Raw genomic sequence first — 16,584 nt, 5'->3', positions numbered from 1 at the left:
GAGGACTGGAGCAAGGTAATCTTCTCTGATGAGTCTAATTTTCAGCTTTGCCCAACACCTGGTTGTCTAATGGTTAGACAGAGACCTGGAGAGGCGTACAAGCCACAGTGTCTTGCACGCACTGTGAAATTTGGTGGAAGATCGGTGGTGATCTGGGGATGCTTCTGCAAGGCTGGAATTGGGCAGGTTAATCTTTGCGAAGGACGTATGAATCCAGCCGCATACAAGGTTATCCTGGAAAAACAGTTGATTCCTTCTGCTCGGGCAATATTCCCCAACTCTGAAGCCATGCCACACAGCTAGGTCAATCAATGTGTGGATGAAGGACTACCACATCAAATCCCTGGCAAGGTCAGCCCAATCATCAGACCTGAACCCCATTGAAAACCTCAGGAATGTTATCAAGAGGAAGATGGATAATCACAAGCCATCAAACAAAGAAGAACTGCTTAAATTTTTGTACCAGGAGTGGCATAAGGTCACCCAAAAACATTGTGAAAGACTGGTGTCAAGCATGGCAAGATGTATGAAAAATGTGTTTGAAAATCATGGTTATGCCACAAAATATTGATTTCTGAAACTCTTCCTGAGTTAAAACATTAGTATTGTTGTTTCTAATTATGAAGTTGATTTCTTAACATTATTTGAGGTCTGCAAGCACTGCATTTTTTTGTTATTTTGACCATTTCTCATTTTCTGAAAATAAATAATTTAGTGCTTGGAAATTCAAAGACATGTTGTCAGTAGTTTATAGTATAAAAGAACAATTTACATTTTACTCAAAATCATACCTATAAAGAGAAAAATCAGACAAACTGAAAATTTTGCAGTAGTCTCTTAATTTTTGACAGAGCTGTATATGGTACATTCGGACTATAGGATGCACCTCTCACTTTCCTCCAACATTTGGGAGGAAAAAAGTGTGTTTTAGGCTATGTGCACATGTTGCAGATTCTCCTGCGGATTTTTCTGCACAAAAACCGCAGCTCTTAGCAGAAACCGCAGGACTGCAGAATTGTCTGCGTTTTTCACAGCATCAGATATCAATAAAGTTTTAAAAAATAGACTCAAGAAAAAAAAATAATGATGTAATTTCCTTGTCCAACCTCCTCCATTTTCCATATTGCTTTTACAAATATAGCCACACACACGTACTCACACACACACACACACACACACGTATAACACACGTACTCAGACACGTACTCACACACACGTATAACACACGTACTCACACACACACACATGTACTCACACACGTACTCACACACACACTTCCCTCCCGATGTGATAGCATCGGGCGCACATCTAGTCCCTCATATCCTCCATTATTATTATTAGCCATTAGTCATATCATATAGCCATCCTTCATAACCTCTATCCCATAGTCCTGCGGTTATATACCCATCATAGTTATCCTCTATCCCATAGTCCTGCAGTCAGGTACTGTGACGGAGTCAGATTCTGCTGTGGACTCTCTGGGTCATTTCACCCACCCAACCAGGGAGAGCTGGCCCCGTGAGGAACCACCACCTATACAGGGAGTGTCAGGGGCAAGACCAAGGGGGTGAGCCACCACGACTGCTGGAACGAGACGGCCGGCTCAAGGAAGACACAAGTGTGTCTGACAACAGGGTACGTGCAGAATACAAGCCAAGACAAAGTGTGGTAACAGAGTATCTTCATTAATGCGTGATTTCAGGGTAACAACCGGTTCAAGACATAATTGTGAGGACAAAGTGATACACAGCAAGGTGCGTGCAAGTGCACGCCAAGGTCCAAGGCATGTTATGTGCTAGGTGGCACGCCTGGGTTCAGGCAAGGGTTAGGAGGCATCTGACTCCTGACATCTGGCAACGATCGATAGGCTGCGGACATCAGCTCCGGACATCAGGTCGCAGTCATCTGGCTCCGGACCTATGGCAGGCATCGGCAGACTACGGGCATCCGGCAGGCAAGCCAGGGTTCAAGGGTTCAGGCAAGGAGGTGCGCCAGAGTTCAAGACATGGTCCAAGGCAGGGTTCAACCCATGGTCCTGAGCGTGAAGAGAGACACACTAGGGGCAGAGTTCAAGACATGTTCCTGCGTGTTCAGAGAGACTTGCCAGGTTGCAGAGTTCAAGACAAAGAGCAGAACGTAGGCAGTAGCAGAGAGCTGGGTACGGACAAGACAAAGTTTCAAGACAGCTCATAGAAATCATAACATGACAGAGATACAGGGTTCAGGACAGAGCAAAAATAGATAAAGACTAGTGCTGAAGAAGCACGAAACGCACAGTTCGAGAAACAGTGTGAGTGCAAGAGAGCAAGGAAAACATGGCTGAGGCACAGGCAGGCGGGAACGACTACAGCGCCACGGATGAGGCACAGACAGGCGGACACGGGCATGACCAGGCACGTGCAAGGGGCACGCAGCCACAAGGCAGGGGTATACAAAGGTACAGAAGACGCGTGCAAGACGTCACAGCAAAGCCTGGTACGAAAGGTGAATGTGAAACTGCACACGAAAAACAAAAACAGACACAAGGTACGCTAGGAACACAGGCAAGATACAAGAGGTAGAGAGCGGAACGTAGGCTGAAGAACAGAGCCGAGTCCAAGAGAAAGAAGCGGAACGTATGCTAATGCCTAGAGAAGGGCAAAGACAGAGAACATAGGAAGTACCAAGCAGGACCAAAAAATAATTTTAAAAACTAGAAATTTATTTTGTAAACACTAACATTCATGACAAACATCTCACCTTTTTTTTTCCAATGTGAAAGAACATTATGGACACAAATGAACAAAAAATGATAAACAAAAAGAAAACTTTAATTTAAATTGTAGTACTGGGGGTAATATCCATACCCAGTACTGCAATCTGATGAAGAGTCTCCCACCCTATCTTTTGTTGCTGCCTGCAACAGCTGTGTGAAGCTGTTGTGTTGACTATCTTGGCACACAGGGGCTGTTGGTTGTTGGCCTTGTTGTCTGGGCCTGAATAGGCCAAAAATCCCCATCCAAATCTGTTCATAGTTGTAGATTGGAGCAGGGTCCTCTAGAGCTGTTAGGGACATCTGGACCATACTCATGGAAAGAGACAGCCTGTCCGGTGGCAGTGATCGAGTTTTGCTGGCAATTTGCAGCGCAAAAAAATCATACTGGTCCTCTGAAGTTGATTTTTTAATCAACTCCAGAGTATCAGTGGCTGCCTTGATGGTTTGATCTTCATTTTTTTTCTTGTTTTTTATTTTCGTCGGCTCACCTGACACCGTACAGGCAGCTCGTTGTTGAACATCAGGTTCTGCCAAACCAGATGTTCCTGCAGCTGGTGTTGCAGATGTTCCATCAGATACAGAACATGTGGCAATGGCAGAAGCTGGTTCAACACATGGTGAACAGATGTCCCCAGCTCCAGAGGACCCTGCTCCATCTTCAGACTCTTGTCCGGTCGGTATTGGAGGTGCAATGTTCCCTTGAGTGCTGTAAAAAAAAGGGAAACATTAGTATGGTATTTATCCATGCTGCAAAAAAGCTACACTTTGGACACAGCCAACATCCCACTCAGCAAAAAGCGCTGCTCCCTTTTTATTTCCCCATGGTGATAAAGCATGTTTTAAGACAGGTATGTCCATCCACCCAGCTCTCCTGCTCTCCTGCTGTCTGTCTATGAAGGACACACAGTGCGTCACCCAGCTTTGCACATAGACTTGCCTCTGCACCTAGCATTCACATGGTATGTCCATCCACCCAGCTCTCCTGCTCTCCTGCTGTCTGTCTATGAAGGACACACAGTGCGTCACCCAGCTTTGCACATAGACTTGCCTCTGCACCTAGCATTCACATGGTATGTCCATCCACCCAGCTCTCCTGCTCTCCTGCTGTCTGTCTATGAAGGACACACAGTGCGTCACCCAGCTTTGCACATAGACTTGCCTCTGCACCTAGCATTCACATGGTATGTCCATCCACCCAGCTCTCCTGCTCTCCTGCTGTCTGTCTATGAAGGACACACAGTGCATCACCCAGCTTTGCACATAGACTTGCCTCTGCACCTAGCATTCACATGGTATGCCTTTCAGCTAACCCCAGCTTACCCCAGTGTTATTTATGACCTTGTTTACTCTGGCTTGATCATATACATATGGTCCACTCTTAATTGTCTGGCCAAGATGAGCAGAGACCACTCCTCTCTGCTTCACACCTGACTGCACTTAGTTGTACATATATTGCAGAGTACAAGTCTGCATAGACTTCAGTCTGCATTGTGATTGCTATAAGTGTGTGCTAGAAGTGTGAAGATTAATTTAAGAATTAAAACCAGAATTGAACCAGAAGGGAACTGAAGGTAACTGGACACAGTCACTGTAAACAATGTTTCTGTTTGTTTTCACTTTCACCCCAATAATCCTTCACTTTCTGCTAATTCCCCTAATCCCTACTCCTAGTAAGGAACTGTTCATCTCTTCTTCAATCCTCCCCATCCACCTCACCTCCGCCTCAAAACTGTTCCTTAACATACAATCCTCTGTCTCCAAACACAGACAGCCCCCTCATGCCCTCTCCTGCTCCCACCTGGTAACACTTTCTCTGCTCCTTCTCACTGCTGGTGATATCTCTCCAAATCCTGGTCCTCCTCACCACATTCCCACAGTCATTTCTACCTCCCATCCACGCTCTATCACAACCTTCCGTAACCTCTCCAACCTTATACCCATTCACCCAGCCCCCGCTTCCCCAGTCCCACTAACAGGAGCTCTGTGGAACGCTCGCTCTGTCTGCAACAAGCTTTCCTACATCCATGATCTTTTTGTTACTACCAAACTCTCCTTCCTCGCCATCACCGAAACCTGGCTCACCCCTTCTGACACAGCCTCTCCTGCTGCACTTTCGTATGGCGGCTTCCACCTTTCTCACACCCCCCGCCCCAGCAGCAAACATGGTGGAGGAGTTGGTTTTCTCCTGTCAGATACCTGCTCCTTCACCCCAATCCCACTGCCACCCTCTTTTACCCTCCCTTCCTTTGAGGTGCACTCTGTGCGCATCTACTCCCCCTCCAACCTCCAACTGGCTGTCATCTACCGCCCCCCAGGGCCAGCCACCACCTTCTTTGACCACTTCACCACCTGGTTACTTCATTTCCTTTCCGCGGACATCCCTACTATCATCATGGGCGACTTCAACATCCCCATTGACACTTCCCTCTCAGCTGCCACTAAACTTCTATCTCTCACTTCCTCCTTCGGCCTCACTCAATGGTCTTCTACAGCCACCCACAAAGATGGCCACACACTGGACCTCATCTTCACCCGCCTCTGCTCCCTATCTAACCTCTCTAACTCACCTCTTCCTCTCTCTGACCACAACCTGCTCACATTCTCCTCCATGTCTACAATCCCCACCCCACAAACTTTCACACCCTCGCAGGAATCTTAAACACCTTGACCTACACTCATTCTCCGAATCCCTCCTCCCTCTTACAGATATAAGTTCCTTACACAATGCGGATGACGCTGCCGCTCTATATAACACCACAATAGCTGTAGCTTTGGAATCCGCTGCCCCACTTACACATACCAAAACTCGCAAAATCAACAGACAGCCCTGGCACACCAGCCTGACCAAAGAGCTGAGGCGAGCTTCCAGGGCTGCTGAGCGCAGATGGAAAAGATCCCACTCCAACGAGCATTTCATCGCATTCAAACAGTCCCTCACTACTTTCAAGACCACACTCGCCACAGCTAAACAAACCTACTTCTCATCTCTCATATCCTCCCTGTCTCACAACCCTAAACAGTTATTCAACACCTTCAATTCTCTCCTCCGCCCCCCAGCACCTCCTCCCTCCCTACTCATCTCAGCTGAAGACTTTGCCTCATTTTTTAAGCAGAAAATTGATAACATCAGGGACCGTTTTGGTCAACAACCCCCAGAGCCCTTCCTCCCGACTTCCCAGCCCTCCACCTTCAAAACCAACTTCTCCACCATTACAGAAGATCGACTCTCCACTCTACTCTCAAGATCACATCTCACCACCTGTGCACTCGACCCGATCCCATCCCACTTCATCCCAAACCTCACCAGTCTTCATCCCAACCCTAACCCATCTCTTCAACCTATCACTAACAACTGGTGTTTTCCCCTCAAGCTTTAAACATGCCTCCATCACACCTATCCTCAAAAAGCCCTCTCTTGACCCATCCTCTGTATCTAGCTATCGCCCTATATCACTTCTCCCATACGCCTCCAAGCTACTGGAACAACACGTCTACCTTGAACTGTCCTCCCATCTCTCTTCTTGCTCCCTCTTCGACCGCTTACAATCTGGCTTCCGGTCACACCACTCCACTGAAACTGCCCTTACTAAGGTCACCAATGACCTCTTAACTGCCAAGAGCAAGCGACACTACTCTGTCCTCCTCCTCCTGGACCTGTCGGCTGCCTTTGACACAGTGGACCATTCCCTATTATTACAGACCCTCTCATCCCTCGGCATCACAGACTTGGCCCTCTCCTGGATCTCATCATACCTAACAGACCGGACATTCAGCGTCTCCCACTCACACACCACCTCCTCACCTCGCCCCCTATCTGTCGGAGTCCCACAAGGTTCAGTCCTAGGGCCCCTGCTGTTCTCTATTTACACCTTTGGCCTGGGACAGCTCATAGAATCTCATGGCTTTCAGTATCATCTTTATGCTGATGACACACAGATCTACATCTCCGGACCAGATATCACCTCCCTACTAACCAGAATCCCTCAATGTCTGTCCACTATTTCATCCTTCTTCTCCACTAGATATCTGAAACTCAACATGGACAAAACAGAATTCATCATCTTTCCCCCATCTCACGTGACCCCCCCTACGAACCTATCAATTACAGTAAATGACTGCCCACTCTCCCCAGTCCCACAAGCTCGCTGCCTCGGAGTAATCCTTGATGCTGATCTCTCCTTCAAACCACATATTCAAACCCTTTCCACTTCCTGCCGACTTCAACTCAAAAATATTTCACGCATCCGTTCATTCCTCACCCAAGAATCTGCAAAAACCCTAGTCCATGCCCTCATCATCTCTCGCCTTGACTACTGCAACCTCATGCTCTGCGGCCTCCCCTCAAACACTCTCGCACCCCTCCAATCTATTCTAAACTCTGCTGCCCGACTAATCCACCTGTCCCCCCGCTATTCCCCAGCTTCTCCCCTCTGTCAATCCCTTCACTGGCTCCCAATTGCCCAGAGACTCCATTACAAAACCCTAACCATGACATACAAAGCCATCCACAACTTGTCTCCTCCATACATCTGTGACCTCGTCTCCCGGTACTTTCCTGCACGCAACCTCCGATCCTCACAAGATCTCCTTCTCTACTCCCCTCTTATCTCCTCTTCCCACAATCGCATACAAGATTTCTCTCGCGCATCACCCCTACTCTGGAACTCTCTACCACAACATATCAGACTCTCACCTACCATCGAAACCTTCAAAAAGAGCCTGAAGACCCACCTCTTCCGACAAGCCTATAACCTGCAGTAACCACCGATCGACCAAACCGCTGCACGACCAGCTCTACCCTCGCCTACTGTATTATCACCCATCCCTTGAAGATTGTGAGCCCTCGCGGGCAGGGTCCTCTCTCCTCCTGTACCAGTTATGACTTGTATTGTTTAAGATTATTGTACTTGTTTTTATGTATACCCCCCTCACATGTAAAGCGCCATGGAATAAATGGCGCTATAACAATAAATAATAATAATAATAATAATAATAATAATAATAATAAGTAAATACATGCAAAATCACCGCATGCTATAATTATACTGTGATAGTTTGCGGAGAAAAAGCACCTACGCCAGCTAAATAGACATGCTGCGGTGTCCAGACACGTGCCACATGTCGAGTTAGGTATGCCTCAACCCCTACATTTTTGGACGCATAGCGTCAAGGGGATTTAATGAAATCCCCTGCAATATGCTGTAACAGCGGGATCATGGCAATTGAAAGATGGCACATGATACAGCGTTCATTATGCAGCCAATTGTTACGACACCTGGAACAAAGAGATGAAAGGTTTTTGGTTGGTTTTGGAAAAATTAACTCCGCACTGTCTTGCTTGATACCAGAAATTTTAACTCTTCGCAAAAGGGGAAGTGGTTCCTGCTTGGCGAAGATCCACTTTTGGAGCAGCTGGCAAGAAACTTTGTGAAACGGTCCCTTACAAAGCGCCACCACTGCTTTACATCTTTCTCTAAAAAAACAAAAAAAATATTATCTAAATTTTTTACAAAATATAATAGTAAACCGTAAATATAGTATAATTACCAATTTGCAACTGTACGCCATTGGTTCAATGATCCCAGTCGAGGTACATCTGGCAAAATATTTTTGTCCAGCACAGGTCACCATAATAGCGGTCCTTGTAGGTCTCCTCTGGGGGGTCCCAGATAGCTGGATAGTCCTGGACCTAAAATGTATACACAGTAATGTCATGACATACTCTATCCAACACCAAAACAAATTTTTGTTCATTTTACTTTAGGGAATCTGTCACCTATTTTGAGTCTGATCACCTGCCTGTACTGCCATCAGGGGCTTATCTACAGCATTCTGCAATGTTCTAGAGATGCCCCTGATATTATCGTAAAGATTACAACGAGTTATATAATACGCAACCCAACGTCTGGTCCGTTTCCGATTGGTGTCGCTGTCTGGTATGGTGCCTCACATCTTCTAGTGAAGCCGTCCTGCTTCGTATGTCTGTGACATTTCCCGGTGCCAGACAGGACCGCGCCACCTGGTAAGTATAATATAAATTGTTTGTCTTATCTTTCATGTAACATCAGGGCATTATCTACAGCATTACAGAATGCATTCCAGAATGCTGTAGATAAGCCCATGGCTGGGGACAACAGCTGATAGGTGTAAAAATAGGTGACATATTCCTTGAACCATAATCCCAACACAAATCAATACCATAAACCTTATTTCAATCCTTAAAAAATGACGTGGGGATCCCCCTATATTTTATAGCCAGAAAGGCTACGCAGACAGCTGCGGGCTGATATTCATCGCCTTGCAAAGTTGACATGCATATTAACACCTTCCTCTGCTATGAATATCAGCCCACAGCTGTCTGAGTAGCCTTTCTGGTTATAAAATATAGGGTGAACCACACCTCTTTTTTGGGGGGTCCACCTATATTTCATAGCCAGAAAGGCTACGCAGACAGCTACGGGCTGATATTCATAGCCTAGGAAGGGGCCCCCCTCTGGTTACAAATATTAGCTCGCATCCGGCCCAAACATGACGCATCTAAAAGATGTGTCAATTCTGGCACCTAGCCCCTCTCTTCCCACCCCCATGTAGCAGTGGGATATGTGGTAATAAAGGGGTTAATGTCACCTTTGATTGATAGGTGACATTAAGCCCGGTTAATAAAGGAGAACCATCAATAAGACACCGATCCATTATTATTCCCAAAGTGGAAAAGGGAGAAAAAAAAATTTGTTTAATGAAATAGACACAGGTTTTTTTTATTAAGCGACCATAAAGACTAAGCAGACAGCTGCAGTTAGATATTTAGAGCCTTGGAAGGGGTTAATATCCATGTCCCCTTCCCAGGCTAGGAGGCTAGGAAAATCAGCCCGCAGCTGTTTGCGTAGCCTTTCTGGCACTAAAAATAGGGGACCCCCAAAAAAAATGACGAGGCCCCCCTATATTTTAGGGCCAGAAAGGCTACGCAGACAGCTGTGGGCTCATATTCATAGCCTAGGAAGGGGCCGTGGATATTGGCCCCCCCCGGCTACAAAGATCACCCCGCAGCTGCCCCAGAAATGGCACATCTATAAGATGCGCCAATTCCGGCACTTAAGCCCCCGGTCACACAGCGATCTCGCTAGCGAGATCGCTGCTGAGTCACAAGTTTTGTGATGCAACAGTGATCTCACCAGCGAGATCGCTGTGTGTGACACCTATCAGCGACTGGCCCCCCCTGCCGGGTATCGCTGATCGTTGTGGAAAGGGGTGGACTTTTTTTGATCGTTGGTCTCCCGCTGGCCAGCATGCATCGCTGCGTGTGGCAGGCGGCAAAAAAAATCTGCTTTATAGTCACTATTACATCATGTGTCTAGTTCAACACAATAAATGGTGAAAGTTTCTCTGTAAGTAAAACAGTCATCCACTTACACATAATAGGCACCTAGTTGATTGAAAACACCAGACTTTAGTTTCACCTTTAAATTATCTGCTAACGGCTACAGTTTTACATGCTTCTTTCAGCTCACAGACATGAAATATTGGATTTTTTTTATTTTATGAAGAATGATAGTCTAATATTTTGGACTCATTTGTTTGATTTTGTTCTTTTATCTACTTTTAGGACCTATGAGATAATCTGATGTATTTGTAAGTCAAATTTATGCATAATGTTAAAGCGTTCACAAGCTTTCAAACACCACTGTATTCATAAAAAATCCCCGAACAAGGCTTGTACACCTTCAGTATGAAATGAACGTACATGTGTACAAATACTCTATTTGGGCAATATTCAAACAGATACATACACTTTGTATCAGCACATTGTGACTAACAAATAATTGAACTCCACTATCTATAATAATAAATGCCCTAAGCAGCTTCCGGTTGTAACAACTTCCGTCCAGTTGTAACCGGTGACGTCACCGCACACCTCTTTCCATGTTAACCCTCAACACACCACTCCTCCTCAACACACACACTCCTCTCACCTTTCACTCCACATATGACCCTTTCTCTCACTCCGTCTCTCATACTCACGTCGTCATCGCCGCTGATCCACGATCCCCGACATCTTCTTCCGCCGGCGCCATCCTGGATCCAGACGTCCTCCACGCCGGCGACATGTTCTTGCGGCGACGCCATCTTGAGTATCGCGAAATCCCGCGATACTCAAGATGGCGTCGCTGCAAGAACATGTCGCCGGCGTGGAGGACGTCGGGATCCAAAATGGCGTCGGCGAAATCTCGCGAGATTTCTCCGACGCCATTTTGGATCCCGAAGGCATCCACGCCGGCGACATGTTCCTGCGGCGACGCTATTTTGGATCGGCGAAATCCCGCGATACTCAAGATGGCATCGCCACAAGAACATGTCGCCGGCGTGGACGACGTCGGGATCCAAAATGGCGTCGGTGAAAACTCGCGAGATTTCGCCGACGCCATTTTGGATCCCGTCGTCGTCCACGCCGGCGACATGTTCTTCCGGCGACGGCATCTTGAGTATCGCGGGATTTCACGATACTCAAGATGGCGTCGCCGCAAGAACATGTCGCCGGCGTGGACAACGTCTGGATCCAGGATGGCGCCGGTGGAAGAAGATGTCGGGGATCGTGGAGCAGCGGCGATGACGGCGTGAGTATGAGAGACGGAGTGAGAGAAGGGGTCGTATGTGGAGTGAAAGAGTGAGTGGACGTGAGTGGAGATGGTGAAAGGTGAGAGGAGTGTGTGTTGAGGGTTAACATGGCAAGAGGTGTGATGCTATCGCATCCTCCCGATTTGATTTGTTTAGTTAACACTTATTTTTTAATAAAAAGCATAAAGCAATCCAACCTCAACAAAGTGACCTAATTTTGGACAGTCCCCATCACTATTGTCCTACCTTTTCCTATGTCTAGATGCTGTGTGATCCCTAGTATCCAAATTGCATATATGCAGTCACATGACCACCAGCGCACCACAGACTATTAGATTTCAGCAATCTGCAGTCACGGAGTGCCTGTAGACTTTTGCTCCAAGCCTGGACCACCCTTCACCCCTGCAACCAATATTCATTTTTAAGCTTTCCCTTTTTTCAGGAGCCATAACTTTTTATTATTCTGTCAAAATGGCTGTATGAGAGATTGTTTTTTGCAAGATGAGTTGCAACTTTGAATGATGCAATCCATTTATTTAAATTACATAAATTGTACTTAAAAAAATGGAAAACAAAAGTAAGTGGAATGAAATGTTTAAAACAACCAAAATCAAAATACCATGCATTTATATTTTTTTTTTTAGTATTCATATGTCACTTTCTACTAATTTCCTTATGTGGCCATTGGAGATCGAAATAGAAAATGACTGTGGCTATAGGTGTGGTTAATTGGCACGCTATACATGTGCCGCATGATCTGTTCCTCTTTTTCTTCACAACAGTGCAGCCTGTGGATTGGACTGAACAGGTCCTGAATTTGAGTCGTTCAATTTATGATGAAACCAAGTGAGCACAATCAGAGTCCCGGGGCCGGGGTGTCCACTCACTGTGATCTCTAAGGAGAAGATTCTACAGTGGAAGAGTACAGCAAAGTCGTGTATCAGAAATTACTCAGTACACATGGCAATACAATACAGAGAAGGAAGACTTAGGGCAGTGATCAGTGGGACCTTCCAAACTGCACAGTTCTGTAATACCGCTATGGCTGCTGTATGATGTGGCAGAAAATAGGACATTATAGGACAAATATCGGAAAATAAATAGGAGTAGAGGTGAAATGAATGTTTTAAAGCCCATTCCTGCTGCTTGTTTTAAGTGTCAAAGACTCCCATTGGCCACAACTAAATTACCAGACAAGAGTTTATAAGTAAAAAAAAAAAAACATACCAAAAGAGTACATGCAGCCAATAAACGGTGCTTCACACTGATAATGTCCATAGTAGCCATCCTTGTAAGATCCTACAGATCATGAATATCGCGTCCTTCACCTTTCTGTACTGCTCAAGTGCTTGGTTGTTCCAACTGTGGATAAGTTATTTGTTACCATGACAACAATCACTGTTGCATCACTCCGTCACTTATCCCCAGTGGTAGGCAGCTTGTCCTTCCAACAGGCAGGTAATTATGTGAAAGGCAGTGACTATTGTTTATAATTTAGGAATAGGGGTCACCCCAGCAGACGATTACAGACATTCTTTAACTTGTGGCTTACAACAGATGTCTAAATAGATAAATACAGAAACATACAAGGTGGCTCTTTTTGGTTCTTTTTTCATTACGGTTTAGTGAATCCCGCATCGAGCAGGGGGTTGGACACAATGACCCTGGAAGTGCCTTCCAATTCTAACATTCTATGATTCAGTTATATATTTTTTTAAGTTTTATTAGGAAAAAAAGAACAACAACTTTCAATCAACATATAGTGCAATACTCTTGGAAACCTATGCTTAGAAAACATTTAACTTTTTTCTCAAAAATGTTACTTTAGACCTAATTTTTTTTTTATTTCCACAAGGGCAGCAGAAGAAAATAGTCCCCAAGGTTTGTTGTGTAATTTTTCCTAAGCTCGCTGATACCTCATATGTAGGGTAAAAATACTGTTTTGGTGCACAAAAAGGAATGAGCACCGTTTGATTTTTAAACTTAAAATTGTCTGGAATCGAGAGAGGACACCATTTCGCGTTTGGGGGGCCCCTGATGTGCCTAAACAGTGGAAATCCCCCATAAGCGACCTCATTTTGGAAAGTATACCTCAAGGAATATATCTAAATGTGTGCTGAGCACCTTGAACCCCCAGGTGCTTCACAGAGGTTTATAACGCTAAGCTGTGAAAATAAAGTAAATCAAATTTTTCACACAAAAATGTTATTTTAGCTCCAATTTTTTTATTTTCACAAGGGTAACAGAAGAAAATGGACAAAAAAATTGTTGTGCAATTTCTCCTGAGTCCACAGATATCTCATATGTAGGGGAAGACTACTGTTTGGGTGCACGGCACGGCTCAGAAAGGAAGGAGTGACGTTTTGGAAGGCAGACTTTGATGGAATGGTCTGCAAGTGTCATGTTATGTTTGGAGAGCCTTCATGTGCCTAAACAGTGAAACCCCCCAAGAAGTAACCTCATTATGGAAATTAGAATTCTCAAGGAATTTACTTAAACATGTGGTGAGCACCTTGAACCCCCAGGTGCTTTACAGAATTTCTTTGGCTTGCGACATGATGTCTAGCTTTTAAGGATCTTTTGGTCTACTTCACTTTGTCAAGAAGGTCCTTTTTAAGTCATTTCTTGATTGATAACAGGTGTGGCAGTCATTAGGCCTGGGTGTGGCTAGGAAGTTTGAATTCAGCTTCTCAAAGATGTGATAAACTGCAGTTCTTTTATGTTTTAAGTGGGGAGTGCAATCACTTTTGGCACAGGGCTCTGCAGGTTTGGATTTATTTTCCCTTAAAAATAAAAGACCTGCATTTAAAAACTGCATTTTGTGTTTACCTGTTATCTTTTTCTAATATTTAAATTTGTTCACTGATATGAAATATTTAAGTGTGACAAACATGCAAAATAATAGAAAATTAGGATGGAGACAAACTTTTTCACACAACTGTATGTTTGTTGAGGTAGTATACCCTTTTATGGGTACATTGAAGATGTGCTCCAATTGTGGTCTATTAGATACACTATATAGACAAAAGTATAGGAACATACTTCTTAATCATTAAATACAAGTTTTTCATTCAGACCCACAGCAACTCAGCCACAAAATACATAAAAGTTGCCAATGCTCAGATAAATCAATAAATTCAGGTGTCACGGGGTCCTTCTCTGGTATCACACAATCAACAGAGCAAGCGAAGAGTGAACAATTCTAAGACCTTTATTCAGGCAAAAATACGAAAAGGTCCATATTCAGTCCACCACACAAAGGACAAGATAGTCCAGAATAAGAATGCAGTCCAGTATCAGGATAAAATGTCCACGAAAACGAGATTCCAAAACTCTAGCACCAGAGGATAAAATGGGTCCTTCTCTCTCTGAAGTGCTGTCTGTGTACGATCCTGTCCAGACCGAAACTGACTTATCCAGCTGCTGTTCTTCCCCCCACCCCCTTCCTTGTCCTGGGGTAGTCAAACCAGTTGGGGCGGTTTCCAAGCCTCCCAGAGGAGAACAAAGGGCCTTAGGGATTAATGCACTACAGGGGGTCATCAAGAGACAGATACAGTGAGGCTGTATACTTACAATGTAATAAGAAAAACACTATGAAAATAACTGGAATTGTTAAAAATAGGAATATACAAAAAATGATATCCACATAACATATCACACCATCACATCAGGGTTCAAAAATGCCCCTGACATTAACATCCACACATATTCTGTGTTCCAAGATTTTCCGGGGGCATGGGTTTCCATAACAGAGTAGCTGCATACAAGCATTAAATCACCAAGCACAATGCAAAGCTTTGTATTGAGTGGTGTGAAGCATTCCACTACTGGACTCTTGAGCAGTGGAAAATAAACAAGACTTCCCTTACCTTTCCCTTTTTTCTGGTTTTATTACACAAGAGCTATCAGATGATTGAGCACTAAAATGCTTGAGTGCTCAGTACTTAAATCGAGCAGGTCGGACTCTCAGATGGGCTTGACTTGAGTAACGAGTTTAATGGAGGTTGATGGGATACTTGATCATTTTCTCTAAGACCTTTCCTGCGCTGGGTGGGAAGGAGGTGGCAGGAAAATTTCTGAATTGGAATGGGAACAGCATGGGGAAGATACCTGAATGCATCTCTGACTTCCAAGTCACTGCTTGGAACAATAGTTCTCAGAGTATTACACAACTTTTAGGAATGACAATAAAACATACAAAACCAAAGAGAAAATGGATTTTACAGGGAAAAATGTTAGCAAACATTATTTAATGTATAATGACTTGTATATAAGGCAAAATTAAAAAGAGAAAAAAAAAATGGCTTCTCCACCCCATAGTAACTAGGCCATCTCTCACCGTATTTTGCCGTCACCTATAACTACAGTAGCTGGAGGGTGAAATAAAACTACACCTGCCGGTAAATGTAATTTTAACATTTTACTATGTTCTCTGGTTATGTGTTAGGGTTGAAATGGTCAGACACATCCGGTTTAATTTTTGAAGGAGGGACTCAAATTCACAAAGCTTATGCGGACAATGCAAGAACTGCTAAAACTTAGGAAGATGGAATCCAATACACCTAGTATTAGCCATAAATGAGGGCTGCATACACATTCAGTTAAAATTGTTAAGTATTGGACCTCCTAGACTCAAAGCCTATTCATTAAGTGCAAAGGTTGCCAAAAATTAGAAGGTACTACAATATACCCTGCAAGACAAAAATTTTGAACAAATGCCACTTGATGATCCCCTACATATTTGGAGAGTGACTATAACCACCTTCTAAAAATTTGGAGAGAGTGATGCATAATGGCTCTCCTAAAATGGAAAATGATGCCTAATGACCCTTTACAATTTGGAGAGTGACGCATAATGGCCCGCTAAAAATATGGAGAGTGACTAGAATAGCCTTCTAAAGATGATGAGTAAGGGCCGCCTGATGATCCTACATTTGAATTGGCCTTATGTTTTGCAATCATCCAGTTGGTTTGAGAAGTCTGGCCCAATCCAGGACTTGTTCATTTTGAGTGATTGCCACATGATGACTCTATAAAAATTTTGAGTGAGGACCGCCTGTTGACCCTATAAAGATTTTGAGAGAGGGCTGCCCGTGGGATCCTATAAAGATTTTGAGTGAGGGCTGCTTGATGACCCTACATTTGAAAGGACTTTGAGTTTTGGTGCTGTCGGCCGAAGGGGTGAAGTCTGGGCCAATCCAGGCCTTGTTCATTTT

At 44.5% G+C, this 16,584-nt stretch overlaps 1 long non-coding RNA gene across 1 annotated transcript; it reads right to left on the bottom strand.

Moving 5' to 3' along the window:
- Positions 1 to 2,680: 2,680 nt before the first annotated feature.
- On the bottom strand, positions 2,681 to 9,116 carry LOC141099791 (uncharacterized). The gene is made up of 3 exons (XR_012234524.1): positions 8,303 to 9,116; positions 8,031 to 8,228; positions 2,681 to 3,461 (listed from the first exon to the last, which is right to left on the bottom strand). It is a non-coding gene; the product is annotated as an uncharacterized lncRNA (long non-coding RNA).
- Positions 9,117 to 16,584: the final 7,468 nt, after the last annotated feature.

The sequence above is a fragment of the Dendrobates tinctorius genome, unplaced genomic scaffold, assembly GCF_039654945.1.
Source record: "Dendrobates tinctorius isolate UK_male_01 unplaced genomic scaffold, ASM3965494v1 ptg000102l, whole genome shotgun sequence".
Lineage (NCBI taxonomy): Eukaryota > Metazoa > Chordata > Amphibia > Anura > Dendrobatidae > Dendrobates > Dendrobates tinctorius.
Note: the sequence above shows the minus strand (reverse complement) of the source record. Positions and strands in the feature narration are given on the sequence as shown.